A 16,683-nucleotide genomic window follows, 5' to 3' on the forward strand; every position below is an offset into this window, starting at 1 on the left:
AGCGCGTAGCCTTCGCTACCGCGGCCGCTCCAACGGTCTACGCGCGCTCTAATTGGTCGGGGTTTTCGCTTAATATCTCCTTAACGAAGCCCCATCCGACATTTTTGCAAAGGAAATTGTTGTTCAGAATCGTCTCAGCTACCCCCCATTTCCGGCTCCTCCCCGACTTTTGGGACACCCTGTATATCTATGTTGAGATTTTATTCGATGGCATCCGAGCTGTATACTGTTTAGATGCATCGTGATAGTTACGAAATTCATTTGGTGTAATCTCAGAGGTGTAAAAAGTATAGAGTATCGAGTCAAGAATAAATGTAAAGTATTTATAATTCGTATTTCATTTCAATATCAGTGTCAGATGAATAACTATTTAGCGAATTAACGCGAATTAGTGCGACAATAATACAGGAAAATAATATAAACCGTCGAGCAATTTTACAAAATGTGTCTTTGGAGTAAGTAAAGGATAATGCGCTACTGAGTCTCGACGTCTCGAAGCCGCGAGATACGACGTATCGCGGCGATAAAATTGCGCGCGCGATTCGACTGGCCGATAACCGCGGGGAAAAACAAAATAAAATATTGGATGCGAGAGAAGGCGAGGTTATAAACCATCGGTGTAAAGAATACGAAAGATTCAAATTTATCTTCTATTTCCTACCGTCGCCGTATCTCTGGCCCCGTAACGAGGGGATCCACGCTCGCAAGACCGATTTCGGCTTATCTCATCGGCTTATCAGCTATACGAATATTCACGCGAATTTATCGATCTGTCCGCAGTCGTTTCGACACGGCAGGCCTTTGCCTCTCTCTCTCTTTCTAAAGCGTCAGTTTTACGCTCGTCCCCTCGGGGACGTGATAAGAAGAAAAAAAGGCAAACGAAAATAAGAAGACACTCCCGGAGTCGCGTTATGAGCATGAATTTTTATATTGAGATGTTATCGCGCGCCGTACCGCTACTGGGAAGGGAAAATAAAAAGGAAGAGATTCGCAGCTGTAATGATGTACGTCCGCGCGGCTACGCTTTGGCGTGGGTAATTTCGTTGCTTTTTTTTCCACGCTTTCCTCTATCTCGCGTCGATCTTAGAATTCGTTTCGAATCGTTTATATCTCGATTAACGGGGCGCGCTGGGGAGGCTGACATTTTGCATACAATTCTATCTCGCAATGGAAGCTGTCGAATTTTGATCGCTTTTGATGGGGAATTAGTGATTCATAGGGGTTTTTTCAGCTTCGAAACTATCGACGTTCTGTTTGTTTTGCATTTATCGAGAATCGGCCTTTCGAAAATATTGGATTAACTTTGAGATTAATAAACAAACATGGTGGATTTCGAGATTAAAATGGTGACATCGAAAATAAACATTTCCATTTATATTCTTTCGCTCGCAGCCGAAGGTGGAAAATAAATTTCGCGAAACGTTGTTTCAGTTATTGCGGAGAACAGTGCGTAAATTAAAATGCTTGTTTTTATTTTTGTACTTTCGATCGCGCAACGCGAACACGTAATACGCACTCAAAGAAACTTCGTGACAAGAAACGAACGACGAAATCGATCGTAAAAATCTGTCTTCTTGCGAATTAAGTTTCCATTACTTTAACGGCGCCAGCGATTTCGCAATATTCGGAGAGAAGTAACTTCTACTTTGTTATGTAACCCGTTGCGAATATAGATGGAACGTGCTCGTCTGCATGTGCATAGAACGTCACGGAATATTTTATTTACCGAAGTATTGGAACAATGCGGAGAATAGTATATTAATGTATTGAAAATGTTTATCCATTTGTGAGATAAATCGACATCGATTATTATATATAGTACGAGTTGGTTTTATGCGCAGTTAGAGCAACAGCTTTCCGAAGGCAGCGTGGCCGAGCGGTCTAAGGCGCTGGTTTTAGGCACCAGTCCGTAAGGGCGTGGGTTCGAATCCCACCGCTGTCAATTATTTTTTTCCTTTTTTTTGTAATCACCCTAATGTTGAATAAAAAGACAAATCGAGGCTACAACATTTTTTCTTTGCGTTTGGAAGATGTTAAAGTTTCAATTTCCTACAAACTATTTCGTCTATAAACAGATCTCAATGGTCTAACTACTATTTACTACCTTGGATAAAATTATAAATAACGGAGTATCGAAGATACTATCTTGAAGTAAAATAAACACCGAAGAACGCAATGTTCGCAATGTAAGATACCATAAGTTCAACGTAAAACGTGTATATATATATATATATTTACACTGATCGTTTACAACTTACATTGCATGGATTTTGTATTAATTATAAGCTTGTGTAATTGATGTATTTTAATATTCGAATATAGACTATTAGAAGATATATGTTCTTTCTGTAAACGATATGCAGCATTTAATATTTGCAAAAAAATCCAGATAAGCGGTTCATGGTGGAGAAATTGTTTAAAAATGATATTTAACAGGGACCAAAAGTACAAGGTCCCACCGAGATTTGAACTCGGATCGCTGGATTCAGAGTCCAGAGTGCTAACCATTACACCATGGGACCTCTGAGGATTTCGTTGCAAAAATAAATCTGATGTGCGATTGTTAAAAATAAACATTGTTGATACGAGTAGAGCGAAGTAAGTATCTCAAGATCGTAAGTCGCGCCAAGCACATAACCGCACGTAAAACTAAGTAGCGAACATCATAGGAATAAGAACACCTTTACAGAGTATATGATCAGTAGAATATAAGAAGGATGATAATGTTATTAAAACGTTAACTAAACAGGCTGTAATCGCAGTCAACTCGAAGTGCGGTTGACGAAATTGATACTGTATCGATGTGGATAGATTAAATTAAGAGAATCGAGAGCATTAATGATGCTATATCATGGGACCTTTGATAAAACTGATAAAAATAGACATTAATTACTATTTTTACGAATAAAGATTGTTGCTATAGGCGTAGTGAAGTGAGTAGAACAAGACGTCTGAATCTCTGAATCACAAAACAGCGTAAGTATATGTATATTCTTCTAGAGTATAAAATCAGTGAAGTACGAACATTCGTTAACGTTTAAAAATAATAATTGAACAAACTTGATTATAAATTATTTAGAAACACGTTCCACGATGCGAATACTGTATTGATGTGTACAGAGTTTAAAAAAGATGTGAAATATTGTCATTAGTTCGATTAAAACGCAACGTACGGAGTTAATAGTATTTGACAAGAATTTAAAAAAAATTAACAGAAAATCAATAACACGAGACAGCAGGTAGTCCTTCATTTATAAGCGCTGATTAAAAAACGGGGATGTAGCTCAGTGGTAGAGCGTTCGCTTTGCATGTGAAAGGCCCCGGGTTCGATCCCCGGCATCTCCAATTTTTTTTTTCTTTCCGCGAAACCATTTATTCTTTTTGTTATCGGCGTCCAAGGGTTCATCGAGCAAGAAAATGACGAACTTTACTTTGTATTATCTCGCGGTACAGGGAGTAAGTACCGTGGCGCGATCCGAGGTGTTTGTAGGTTTGTACCCCGCATTGTGCTTGTAAAAGCACGCGAACTGCGCACTTAAGCGTGCACGTGGTGGGATTGACGACTGGCGATATTACGGACACGTGCTCGTCGATTATCAACGCGGTTGAGTGTCCAGGCAATCGCAGGACAGCGATTGGCACCGTCGAACGAAGAAAAAAGAGAGGAATAAGAAAGAATATGAGAGCCGAGGCGCGCGTATTCAGCGTGTCGACCGATGGCCGTGGCCGTATGTAAAGCGAGACACACAGGGGAGATGATAGGATGCAAACGAAGCCAAGCAGAGAGATTGAATGGTAATAGTCCCCGATTCGTCATATGCAAAAAGTTTCGTATACATCCGAGTGAAAAGCGGCCCCCGTCGTCGCGGGAGAAAGATTGTATCATTTGAATTGCCGTACTCATCGCGCGGCCAGAAAAGATACCTCCGGTATCTATTCGCGACGAAACGCGGAGAGAATAATCGCGCGAAATATACTGTGACAGGCTCCTCTGTTTTTTTTTTTTTTTATTATTTTTCTCTCCACCATCGTCTTCTTTCTCCCGCGGGGTATACGCACGCAGTCGCGGCCAGGGGGAATTAATCATCGCGGTGAAACGACGCAGTAAAGGCAGAACATAGCTCAGGCCTAACGTAATAGAACGTCGATGAGTTGTATGATAGAAGAAACGCGCTGATGTGGACAAAGACCTTGATTGATCAGAGGTAAACGTGACCGCTTAATGTCGCAGTCGCGGCGGAACGAGGGAAAGACAGTCGATCGCAAAAAAAGATATGCGCTCACCGCGGAGAGCAGTTTCTTTTTCCATTGTTCCGTGCCTGTTAGAAAATTCCTATTATCTTCTATGCAAATTCGGTATCACCGAGTATGCACATCACCGTTACGTAAATCTGTTTTGCACGGACACGCGACGCATCTCCAAAGAGGAAGCGCGGTAGGAAAGATTTCCTGAAACGTGGTCGAAATTCAAATAATCGACTTATTTTCTGACCGTGAACGTGATTAATTAGTGCGAAAAGTAATGTATTATGTATATAAAATGATGGAAGAGAAGCGGCAATAATGGTCGTATAGTCATTCATATCACGAGTTCGATTTCCACTTGTGATCACAAACACATTTCTGCTCCTTTTTTATTATTTAATTATTCACATTGTTACTCGGACAAAAAAGAAAAGCTACAACATTTTCAGATCTCTAGAAATACGACACCACGATAAAGACAGTGGTCTAACTCTGCAAAACTCGGACTCTGAAGAATCTGGCGAAAAGTAGAAATGGAAGGTGCACCCGTTGTATCACAGACACGAAATCTAATAGAGCCCGCCTAAGTCAGCCGGTATTCGGAATATTCCCCCCGAAAGAAAAGCGCCATAGGATCCCCTGTCAGCGGACCGTTATAATATTCTGTCCAGCAATCCCGTATCTATTTTATTCTGTCCCCGAAAGCGGCGTAACTACGTGAAAACAACATAAAAAAATCTCGTCGCATAGATATCGAGTTTTGACCCGGATAGGGTCAGCACTGGAGCGTGTGACCATTTTGTCACCCTCGCGGGAATTTTATTTACGAATATCCGTCGGCGTCCACTGTCCGAGCGTCGATTTCGACATAAAAGCGTCGCCGCGCCGAGATGGGATTTCTTCTGGAGTTCGAGGCGCGTCGCTTCCGGCTGAATTTAAATGTTAGGTCGTCGCTCCATGGACTTCGCTGACGAGGTGTCTGTATAGGGGGTAGAGAAATGTTCCAAATCCTGTTCTAAACTCTGTTTTGCGAATTCTATTGACACCCAGGGGTTGGAAATTCCAGAAAAGCGGTTGAAATACTGTTTTATCTGTTTATTCAGGGGAATTAGAATTGTGAGAATTATTGTAGAAATTGAAAAAAAGTATAAAACAAGAGAAAAAGAAGGTGGAACGTAAGCAGGTGTCAAAGCAGAAGATATCTAAGAAGAATAGTATCAAAGAAGAGCAAGATTCTCAATCCAAGACTCACCCCAACCCCTGTCTCAAGTCAACCAAGTCTCAATGCAAACGTACCCCGCAACCTGAAGAATACCCCTACGCATAAATTAGAAATGGCTCGAAATATGTTTGGGCCACCTGATTCGGATTCCCGTGCACCGATGGCGGGGTTTCGACAATGGAGAGATCTCTCGTTCCATAAACTCGTTTCTCTCGGCAGCGTGAATTCGCGCCACGTCGGGGTTCACTTCGCGTGATAAGTCTCCTCGAAGAAATTACGCGTTAATTCGATGCTCGCGCCCCGAGGTCTCTGTTCATGGCGTAGAAGGGTGGCGACGTACAACACTGCGAACCGGCGGAGTCTGAATGCGGAGGACGCGAGAGAGGAAAAGGATTTAAAACAAAAAGTCAGTCGGGTGTCCAATGGCACGAAGCGCAACGGGAAGTGACGAGCGAGGTGGTTAGAGGTGACTGCAGCAGAAATCCATCAGATGGAAGAGATCACGCCTGTCTCCATGCCCGGAACAATGACGCGGCCCGCAGACGGTTTTTGTGTTCGCGCTCTCTTTTTCCATTTTCTTTCTCATTTTTTCCTCGTTTCTCCTTTTTTTTTTTTTATTTATCCCTCTCTCTCTCGCCGCTCCCTCCCGTGGATTCCGCGTGCACTGTTAACGACAGGAGGGCAAGAGGGGTGCTTTAAATATTTAGGCGGCTAATTTTCACGGTGGATTTTTAAGCCGACGAAGGAAAGTGAGAATTGAAAAGAAACGCGGTGACGCGGAGGTGGGAGGAGGACTGGGCGAAATGTCCTCCAGACTGAAATAATAATGAGAGGCGCCAGCGCCTTTAATCACGATATTAAACATTTACGATTGCCATGGCGTCTCGCTCTTAAGACTATTCTTTCTTCTTTTTTAACGCGGCCACGATCCGATCTTCCCTTCTATACAAAGCGTCTTCACCCCACGAATCATCTCCGCGCCACCTCTTGTTTATGTTTACGTACCTTCTGATAACCTTACGCGGAGATCAAGCCCTGTCCTCGCGGAGCTACCTTAAAGAAACTCACGGTGAACGATGCGGCCGCGTTTTAGATTATTCCCGTAGCCTCGTGCACACAGGGGTGGCTCGGAACGAATTCGTTCAAAGGAACTCTGGACGTCGGAGGAAAAGACCATTTTTCTTGGCCGCTACCCGCGAGACAGAGATTATGTCCCGGCCCTGCTATATTGATGACAATGGCAAAGCCACCGAATCGACCAGCCAGCTCAATCTAGTCCTCAGTTTGTTTTGCTTTCGCGCAATTTGTCATCCATTGTCTGACCACGCACGCCCCCGCTACCCGGGCCACCGTGAATCGTTATTTATGGTTTTCGGTTGATTAATTTTTGCCTCATCTTCGTGATATCTCGAAATTGTCAGCGTCAAGCGCAGCTTTTGTGCCTGACACTCGATTTACAATTTACAATTTACAAGCCTTTCATCGGCGATGCGGAACGAAGTAACTGGTCCACGAGCAACAATTTCAATCTATTCTGCCTCGATTCGAAAATAATTCCGGGGGAATCGACGGTAACGTGGATGAAAAGTTTCATTTCGATGGTAGGAGGGTATCTGCCGGACGTTGGTTGGTTTATAGGAACAATATAGCACTGAGAGATAATCAAATAGAGAATAAGCACGTAAACGTTTTGCTTGCAAAGACTCGAATGAAAATTGTAGCACGCCGAAGCAGCAGGCATAAGCTTTTGATCGAACGCAGTCACCATCCGAACAAGAATTTACATTCTAATCCGAGGCTGGAGAAGATTGTAGAGCGACGCGATATCGTTTCCCGGGTCTCGACCTCGTCGACTGAGAAATCACGTTTTCGGGGTTCGATTACGGTGACGATAAGGCGAGGCGATAGCCTGGGAAGACAGAGATGAATTTAATATTCCGAATCCCGGTAACGCGATTTCACGGGACGTCAGGCTTGAAACGCGTAAGCATTATAAATACGATTTCCCTTTCGCGAGGGGAAGGGATGGTGTCGCGGGGAGACATTTTCACCGGACCTGTTTTCCAATTTCTTTCATTCTTACTTTTACGCTTCGGCTGCTGAAAATCGAATTACACCGAGTCCGCGGTGAACGAGCGAAAAATACGGGACGAAGTGGCGGACCCCTGACGCACTCAGCGGCTGATAAGTGACGTCCCTGAGCACGGATAACGCAAATTACATAATGCAAAACGGTTGCTCGATAAGCACCGCTCGAAGACGGAGAAAAAAATGATTTACGGGAGTCGGAGGCAAAAAAAGAAAAAAATAATGCGTAGTACCCCGAATCGCGGACACCTACCCTGCTGCCGCCCGGTACTCTACCCCATCCCCCTTTTTTTGTTCATAGCGGATCTTTTATACGTCGACCACAGTATCGACAGGAACGGGCACCCCTTAGCTGCAAGGGGACCTTCCCTGTTCCATTGTACAACGCTCGCGCAAGGGTTGCTTGAAATACGCGCGTCTGATTTTTTTTTTCAACGCTGCTACCTCTCGGTCTCCCCCTGGCCCTCTCCGCGCCGATGAACGGAACGAAGAAAGTCGAGAGACACTCGCGCCGGTAACGTGAGAATGACAACAGATGCGACGGAATGAAATTACAAGTGTCCCGGTTTATTGTGCCAGCGGAGTTGCGCTTTTTTAGCGAAATTGTTGTGACAAGCATTTCAACAGGCGACTCTTGGAGCTTCCTTTCTGTCGCGGAACGATACCAGCACATCGGACTCCCCTTTCGAATAGGGTGGTCTCCTGACACTTTTACGGTGTCGAGTCCTGGTCTTCTGGGAAAAGGGCTGGCACAGTCTCGTCTCTGCGCCATCGGCGTTTCGGTAATCCGATTTAATCGGCTCTTTTTTCCTTCCCGGTACGACGATTCGAACGAAACTGTTGGTCAAACTTGGAAACGTCGATAAAGGCGTTGGGAGGTTTTTATCCCTCCGCTGAAGTTCGACGCTCGTGTAAGGTCTCCGGCTGGTTTAAACGAGCGACGAATTACGAATGCGAAACGCGACGAAAGCGGAAATATCGGCGATTACGATGCCCGCGATGATTCGATCGCGCGGTTATGTAAATACGACGAGGCGAACACGCTTACACGGCTCTGTAACGGGATTAACGGGCTAAAATTGCTCGCGCATAGCTAGCTCTGGCTTATCTCCGTCTCCCTAATTGTCTATGACTATTCATCAAGTCATTTATACTCGGCTCAATTATCGCCGCCATCAGTTACGAGACTCCGAGTCACTTCGAATCCGGCTACGACGAAAGCCCGAACCATTTATCTCCTCGCGGAGATGCTTCGTGATTGCGAATCAACTTCTGTTCCTTTAATTAATGACTTGTTAACGAAAACATTGTTCTTATAATCTAAACGACGTCGTTCTTTTTGCTCTCATCGAAGTATGTCACATATGTTTATGGAAACTTCGATAGATACTACAAACATGGTTAAAATGTAGCATTCTATTAAATTTTTTAATTGAAACGTCAAGTTAATTATAAGTTTTATGTATAAATATGAACATACGTTGTATATATATATTTGTATATTTGTATGATTGAAAAATTTGAGAAAAAAAAGAATTTGCTAAGTGTGGGGTTCGAACCCACGCTCCCAGACGGGAACCAGAACTTAAATCTGGCGCCTTAGACCGCTCGGCCAACCTAGCTTACTTGAAGGCGGTAACATTATTTGTGGAACATATTCTACTCAATGAGTATTTTACACATATAAAAGAAAGAGTAATGTAATAATAATTACAAAAAATATAACAAAGCCTATTTGTAATCTATAAATCGCAAATATTGGAATTTCATTTTAGTATTTACGAAGATATATCTAACCACATCAACGAGGACGAGGTTAACTCAAGGCTTATCAATACAATCAATTTTACACTAAATTTTAAGTGCAAATGCAAGCCTAACTTTGTTACAATAAATCGATAAACGTACATTTATCATGGTATAATAAATTCTTTCTACGCTCTCATTTCAAGTTACAACCTCGTTAATAAACGAGACCGAATCGAATTCCATAATACCGGGCTAATTCTCCGTGAAGTGCTAACGAACTTTTTGTGTGTGTGAAATCAAAGAAAAATTACGAAAGTTCTATAAGATGAAGGGTGATTTGAATAATACAGCGATTATTCACCCGCCTACTCTGCAGCGTTGACTAATGATCAGTTTAAGGAAATAGCACGCACTCGTAAAACTCGATTGCACTAGCGTAAGTAAATCACGCGATTCCTGTCTCATTGGTGCGTTACTTTTTTTTTACAAGATCCCTTCGGTGGTCACGATTTAAGGGGTTATCCTGAATTAGAAGGTCTAAAAAAAGCGGTTTTTCGTGAATTTTCTTAAGATGGAAAAAAATTATTAATTCTATCGAACGTTTTATCCTATTTTCGTACATATTTGAGTAGTCTGTACAAGTTTTTTCAACAAGAAATATTCGAATTGAGTCGACTGTGATAACAACACATTTGTAGAGCACCTCACAATTGAAACCTCCTATCAGCGGGAAAGATGCAGGTCGTAATTTTGGTTTTGACACAAAACAAACCAAAAGAAATTTTCATTTTCATACATTTTCCTTCCACGTGAACTAAGAAAAGTCATACAAAAAAAATTTTAAACAACTTTTTTATCAAGTTAAAGTGATTTTTTTCACCCAAAGAACTCGTTTTTTTTCAAACTTGCAGTAATTTCACATTTCACTATAAACGTATGAAAATGAATATTTCTTTTGGTTTTCTTGTGTCGAACCAAAATTACGACCTGCCTCTTTTCCGCCGATAGGAGGTTTTAATTGTGAGGTGCTCTACAAATGTGTTGTTATCACAGTCGACTCAATTCGAATATTTCTTGTTGAAAAAATTTGTACAGTCTACTCAAATATGTATGAACATAGGATAAAAAGTTCGATAGAATTAATTATTTTTGTCCATCGTAAAAAAATTCACGAAAAAGCGCTTTTTTTTAGACCTCCTAATTCAGAATACGCGCTTAAATAAATATGATTCAGTGTACTTACCGAAACGATGGATACGCTGGACGTCGATAATCGGCCTCTTCGGCCGAGAAAGTCCAACGACCCGATTCCATTACTCGCTTTAACACTTAACACTGTGTTCCACGGATTTACACGCGTATCATCCACGGTACTTCGGCGATGTAACGATCGTGCATTGTGCACACAATACGATTGGATGTTGCACAGTCGATAAGTCAGGGCGTCTGGTACGTTACAGGTTGGCAGCATCGTAATATAACCGAATCGTACGTCTGGTACGTTACAGGTTGGCAGCATCGTAATATAACCGAATCGTACGTCTGGACTATATTTCGCGTCGTAAAAAAGGGAAACACCGATGAAAGTAGTCGTATCGTTCGAGTCGTTGCTAACGTATTTATACAGGGTACGGTTGATGTCGTGGTTGATGTCCCGATCGCGTGCCGTGAATGTCGTACCAGTCTGCACCTATCCTGTCGTTAAGGCGTACTCGGTCATGTCATTAACGTAATCACTCTCCGTCACTTAGAGAACTTCTCGAGAGAGAAAGAAAACACTCGATACTTTAAGTGGTCTAAACTTTCGACTTCGCTTCCGTCGCAGCCGCTCGCGAATTTCCACTTACGTTCGTGTTCCCCGACGAGAATAATTCGTCTTCGAGACTTGAACGCGAACTTGTCCTTCGTTCTGCACGTACAATTTTATGAATGACATATTTCAAGAACACGTTCGCGACAACGCCACGAGACCCGGTATTACTAGTTTATCAAGATGTTAAACGCTTTGGTAATGACCAAACGAACGAGTGATTAGTGGAACACGTATTTCTTAACGAACACGTGTGATTTGGAACGTAAGCTCGACACCTCTGAACGAGACGGTCAGTGTCAAGCTGTTCTCTAAATTGAGGTTAACTGCATGGTTGATTAGGCGAAATATATGTATATACGTATGTATATGTATATGTATATTATAGGGCATTGACTGAATTTATTCTGTATTTCTTCGAAAGTAAGAGTGTACGTAAGGTACAGAAATAGATCTCGTTTCGCAGTCGAAGCGTGAGATGCTTTCCCAGCTTTCCTGTGAAAGCGTGACAAGTGGGAGGTTATGTTATCGAGAGATATGTACATAATCAGATGATAAGAACCTACAAGCACTAGTAACTGAACGAAGGGCTTTGTATCCTAAGATTGATTAAGCAATTTGTTTGTAAATAGTGAGTACGAGTATCAACGACACGTAATCGTCTTCGACCTACTAGGTTATCACCTGAAGCAAACAGCGTCCCGTTGTACGATTTTTTTCTCTGCACTTCACTTTCACGTTATCGTACTCTGTAAACACTTTTTATCCGCGGTGGTTGCTACATAATACACGACGAAACGTATTCGCTACCAAGAATTGACGCATTGTTGAGTTTATCTACTTTACCGCCGATCGTTCGAAACTTTCGAATTGAAGGATTAGTAGAATAATGCAGCCAACCTGATTTTTTGTAATCGATTAAGGATCATGCATTGGTGCAAGGTTGTTACACATGAAACGCTGTGATTGGCTAATCCCATGGGACGCTATTCAGCATTATGATTTAATTTATGGATATATTTAAACAATCAAGAATTCAACAAAATTACTACACGATTCGAATAAAATATTCACGAGAAGTGAAAACATACAGTTATCTGCTGCCATCGGTCGCGTAGTAAGAATTTGTGAACACCCGCGCATTCTGCACAGATATTGAACAAAGATATAATAATAATGAAGGTAAGATCAAAAATAAGATATAATAATTTACAAGATATTAATTTAGAATTTTTCACATCGTTATATATAATATAAATGCGTTAGAAGATCTAAATAACGTATTAATAAAAATTAAAAAAATATGTTTGGCCCGTTGCATAGGCAGTGAATCCAGTGGCCAATCACGTAACAGCGATTTTGAGAAGCGGCAGGAAAGAGAATCTTGAACATTCGACGCCATTATGGGATCGTGTGACGAGTGTCGTAAGAGTCGTTTGCAGGTAGCATTGCAAGTTCAAGATTATTAATAATTAATTAACTTCGGGTCTTTCGAGTTAGCATTGTTCGCGTGCGCGAATGTGTTCTTGTACGTTTGCAGACAGCGAAAAGTACGTCGCGATATCCGTTTTCTGGAAAATGGGGACGGTACGCCATAATGATGTGTAGCCCTTTGACTTTGTTCGCGGTCACAGAGAAAAATTAGCTTTTTGAAATAATCCACGTGTGTTATTGGCTACTAAGGGTCGTTTCATGTTCACCGCTCATTGTTTTCGTCGTGTACCGCGCGGGAGTGCCTTTATGCCGATACTTCAAAGTGGAATACTACACCTACGCCAGGGGATCGTACGCTGCAAAAGTTACGTGGTCTGAAATCAGATCATCGTGGCCATCTTCGAATCGTCTAAAAGCCGTTGGAACCTGTCGTTGACCGCCATATTGGGTAAGTATTAACATGGGTAAGTGGATCCTTTTTCATTCTAGAATATTCGAAACGATTCGAAATTTTATACGCCAACGAGTTCGCCGATTACTCTCGCGATAATTATACAAATTGAATTGAATTATTTTACGAAAATATACATGTATAATAGTAATCATGCTCGACAATGTGCAATTTTAATTCAAGATTATCGAATTGAAATATAAATGAGACGTTCGTATATGCGAGTTAATATTGGGTTAACGATTGACTTTTTAATAAAGCTTTCACGAATTTCGCGTTAATTCTCGTTGCATTCGGTGTATCTACATTTTTTCGTGACAAAGTACAATGACGAGACGCGGAACTCTGCGAGTTAATAATGTTGGGTTAACGATTGACTTTTTAATAAAGTTTTTACGAATTTCGCGTTAATTCTCGTTGCATTCCGTGTATGTACATTTTTTCGTGACAAAGTACAATGACGAGACGCGGAACTCTGTAATATACGCGTACCGAACTGAGCACCGACAGCGGAATACTCGAGTAGAGGAGTACTGTCGATTACATCCGCCGGCAGGAACACTAATCACGGCTGCCGGTGTCTTTTAAGATTATTAAAATCATCAGAGCTTCAAAGTCCTCAAAGGGTTAATTACCCTACAGGATATTTATGGCTGGGTTACTCTCTTCCCTCGCTCGCCAGGGAGTAGAGGCAAATAAAGGAGTACGCGGACAGAGAAGAGGTACACGGCGAACTGCTGCGGAAAGAGCCTTTCTCTTCGTGTGTCATTGTCAGGGCTTGTAGATAGATTGCTCAAACGGTAATTGATTTCCTGTGTCGTGTTGAATAATGAAACGTTCAACATTAAAGAAAACGTAGCGATGCTTTCTGCGCTGATATTCTTCATATCGATGCTTATTAATATTCGTCGAACCGTAGTCATACTTTAGTTACGTACCCTGGAGGGCATAGTGTTTACGTATTCGCAGGCATTTGTTTCGCCACCTATCAACCATATTCGAAGTATAAATGAAAACCGGTAGATAGCATCAGTGTACACTTCGCAGAGAAGATGGCGTGTTTATCTTTTTCATTTCATTTCAAGCCATTTATTTAAAGTGCATGATTGTACAATCAGTTTACACTGTCTTTCTTTACATATCTTTAAGGTATATCACAACTTTTCATAACGTTTTGCTTAAATCTAACCTTGTATGCCTATTGTCTTATTCTATCTTATTAGTTAGGTATACGAGCTGTCTATAATATAAAAAAGAAACTAAAAATATCACATTTGTAGAAATTGCAAAGACAAAACATAATATAGAGTCTTTTTCCTTTTACCGCTATGTTTTAATTTACCGAACACTTGTTATCATTAACTTATAATTTCTTATTTATTCTACAGTGATAATTACTAAAGAGACGGATTCGATTCTCACTTTAGACGTCCCGTTTTTAGCTTCAGGACTATTTTTATATATCCTGTATTATAATTAACTATTCCTATTGAAACATGTAGCAAACATATAAAAAATATATAAATGTACATCTTCTGCTTCCTACTTCTTTTGATTTGCGTGTTTATCTTCGCGCATTTATTTTTGGAAATATGGATATACCGCATTAACGTTATTTATATTTTATTAAATATACTACTTCGTGGAATGTTACATGGAATTATATTGGAAATCATAAAAATACCTCGAGGCCTTTATTTCAGTTAGACCTCCCTTAGCTCGTGCACTATTATAACTTTAGTTTGATTCAATTTAAAATCAGAAAATCGTGAGATATTTCGTTGAAAATATCCTGCATAATTAGAATTAATTAATGAACGGGGGTCCCGTTGAATACAACGCGAAATTAATTAAAATCGTATTTCAACGGGGAAATGCGTGTTTCATGGAACCCGCGGACGTTTTTCTTTCGTTTCGAAATTTAATTTATCCCTATGGGCGGAAAGTAAACTTTTCGCGAAGCGGAAGGGCCGCGCGTACGACTAACTGACAGAATTTCATTTCGCGAGCGTACGTTCGACTCTGTTTAACATTGTATTAATATTATGCGGCACGGAACTATAAAGGGATAACGACTGGTGCCCGATGAAACCGGTAAATGGTTCGCGGCGCAAAAAGGCAAGCACCGAGGAAGAGGCGGAAAAGTAAGGTTGCAACGGGTTGATATCTGCGCGTTTATATCCTGTTGCGAGAGCAGTTAGACAAAGTACTTACTCGCAATCGCTTTAAGAGCAGCAGCATGCCAACTATGAAAGGTGTTAAGAGGAACCGTGGAGCGGCCTAGCCGCGATAACGCGCTCGTATAAACCGTCCATACGCGCCTCGGATTAACGGTGAAAGAAAAAGGTTTCTGCCTCGCTGATGGGCGACATCGTCACATTTTAAAAGAGTCGCTCTGCCGTGCTGTTACGCGCCGAGTGATATGATCCGTAGCCTCATCCCTTTAGCTCCTTTTCCCTTCAGGTCGCATTAAATATTCATCCGTACATACGCGGGGAGTATATATCCGCGAATCGCGAAAAAATAACGGATGCTAAATGCACGCTATTTGAGCTACCAGCGAACCGTTTTAGTTCCCGCGGCAAAGAACGTCATATCATTCGTGGAATGTCGTCACATGTTCGTATCGCGTCTCGAAAATGGTACTCTAAGAAATGGTCCGTAGCATCGCGATTGCTTTTAGCCGATTACCACCGTTCCGGTTGCGTGCGATCTTGTCATTTTTGCAAAACGTTTTCAATTAGACGCGAAATTTCGACGCAACGAAAAATGCCGCTGTACATATACCTGCGTCGATACGATTAGCCTTTCTTCGTTCGCAATCGCATTTTTATAGTAACCAATGCACGCATTCCCATTACGGTCAATTTTTACTTCGTCTTAATGATTGCAACGCTTTTATGCACGCTACCTGTATTGCATAGTGCACTATTATACCTCCGCAGTTGGTCTTTAGTATTTCGTATCTCTCTCCTATTTTTCATATATGCTACTTAAAATATGTATGACCATTTTTTATATATTTTTTTTCTCTTTTTTCTTCAATGCGTGATACAGAGTTATGGCCACGCAATTTTTCTTCTTAATATTACCGCTTAGTTTATATCTACAAAATACATACTTTCGAGTATGACTAGTTTTTGTAGTTCAGCTTCTTTTTTTAATTTTCTCTTCTTTCAATACGTGATACAACATCTTGGCCACGTACGTTTTAATTAAAATATTCATGATTTTTGTTATATTTTTTTCAAATATTGTTTCTTTGAATAGTCGATTCTTAGTATCATTTGGTCATAATACAATTTCTGCATGCATCTGTTAGCCTCCTTCCATAGAAATAATTATACTCGTCATAGATTTTGTTTCAATTTTTCTATTATTCCGATACATGATCAAATATTCTGGTTACCTATTCGTTAATGGGAATGCGTGCGTAATTTGCATTTTGTTTCTTTCGATGAATTACTATCTTCAGTATGATAACTGAAATGTCGCGTTGGTTAATCGATTCTTGCCTTAATTTCACAGTGGAACACGTTATACGACCTCGAGCGATGACATTAACGAGACGACGAATTGTCTTCTGTTCTGTAGAAGCGTTTCAGTAACTTTAACGCGGCACTAACTTCGAAATGACGTGAATTACATCAGTGGTATACTCCCCTACAGGATCGTTCATAATAC

At 41.2% G+C, this 16,683-nt stretch overlaps 1 protein-coding gene and 4 non-coding genes across 5 annotated transcripts in view; 3 read left to right on the forward strand and 2 right to left on the reverse strand.

Annotated features, from left to right (window-relative positions):
* Window positions 1-16,683, forward strand: part of LOC128887947 (uncharacterized) — a 478,906-nt gene that overhangs the window by 80,683 nt on the left and 381,540 nt on the right. The gene's annotated exons all lie outside the window — the stretch shown is intronic.
* Window positions 1,863-1,942, forward strand: Trnal-uag (transfer RNA leucine (anticodon UAG)). The gene has a single exon. It is a non-coding gene; the product is annotated as a tRNA-Leu (tRNA).
* Window positions 2,451-2,522, reverse strand: Trnaq-cug (transfer RNA glutamine (anticodon CUG)). Its single transcript has one exon. It is a non-coding gene; the product is annotated as a tRNA-Gln (tRNA).
* On the forward strand, window positions 3,274-3,345 carry Trnaa-ugc (transfer RNA alanine (anticodon UGC)). The gene has a single exon. It is a non-coding gene; the product is annotated as a tRNA-Ala (tRNA).
* Window positions 9,094-9,177, reverse strand: Trnal-uaa (transfer RNA leucine (anticodon UAA)). The gene has a single exon. It is a non-coding gene; the product is annotated as a tRNA-Leu (tRNA).

The sequence above is a fragment of the Hylaeus anthracinus genome, unplaced genomic scaffold (genome assembly GCF_026225885.1).
Source record: "Hylaeus anthracinus isolate JK02 unplaced genomic scaffold, UHH_iyHylAnth1.0_haploid 11989, whole genome shotgun sequence".
NCBI classification, from domain to species: Eukaryota; Metazoa; Arthropoda; class Insecta; order Hymenoptera; family Colletidae; genus Hylaeus; species Hylaeus anthracinus.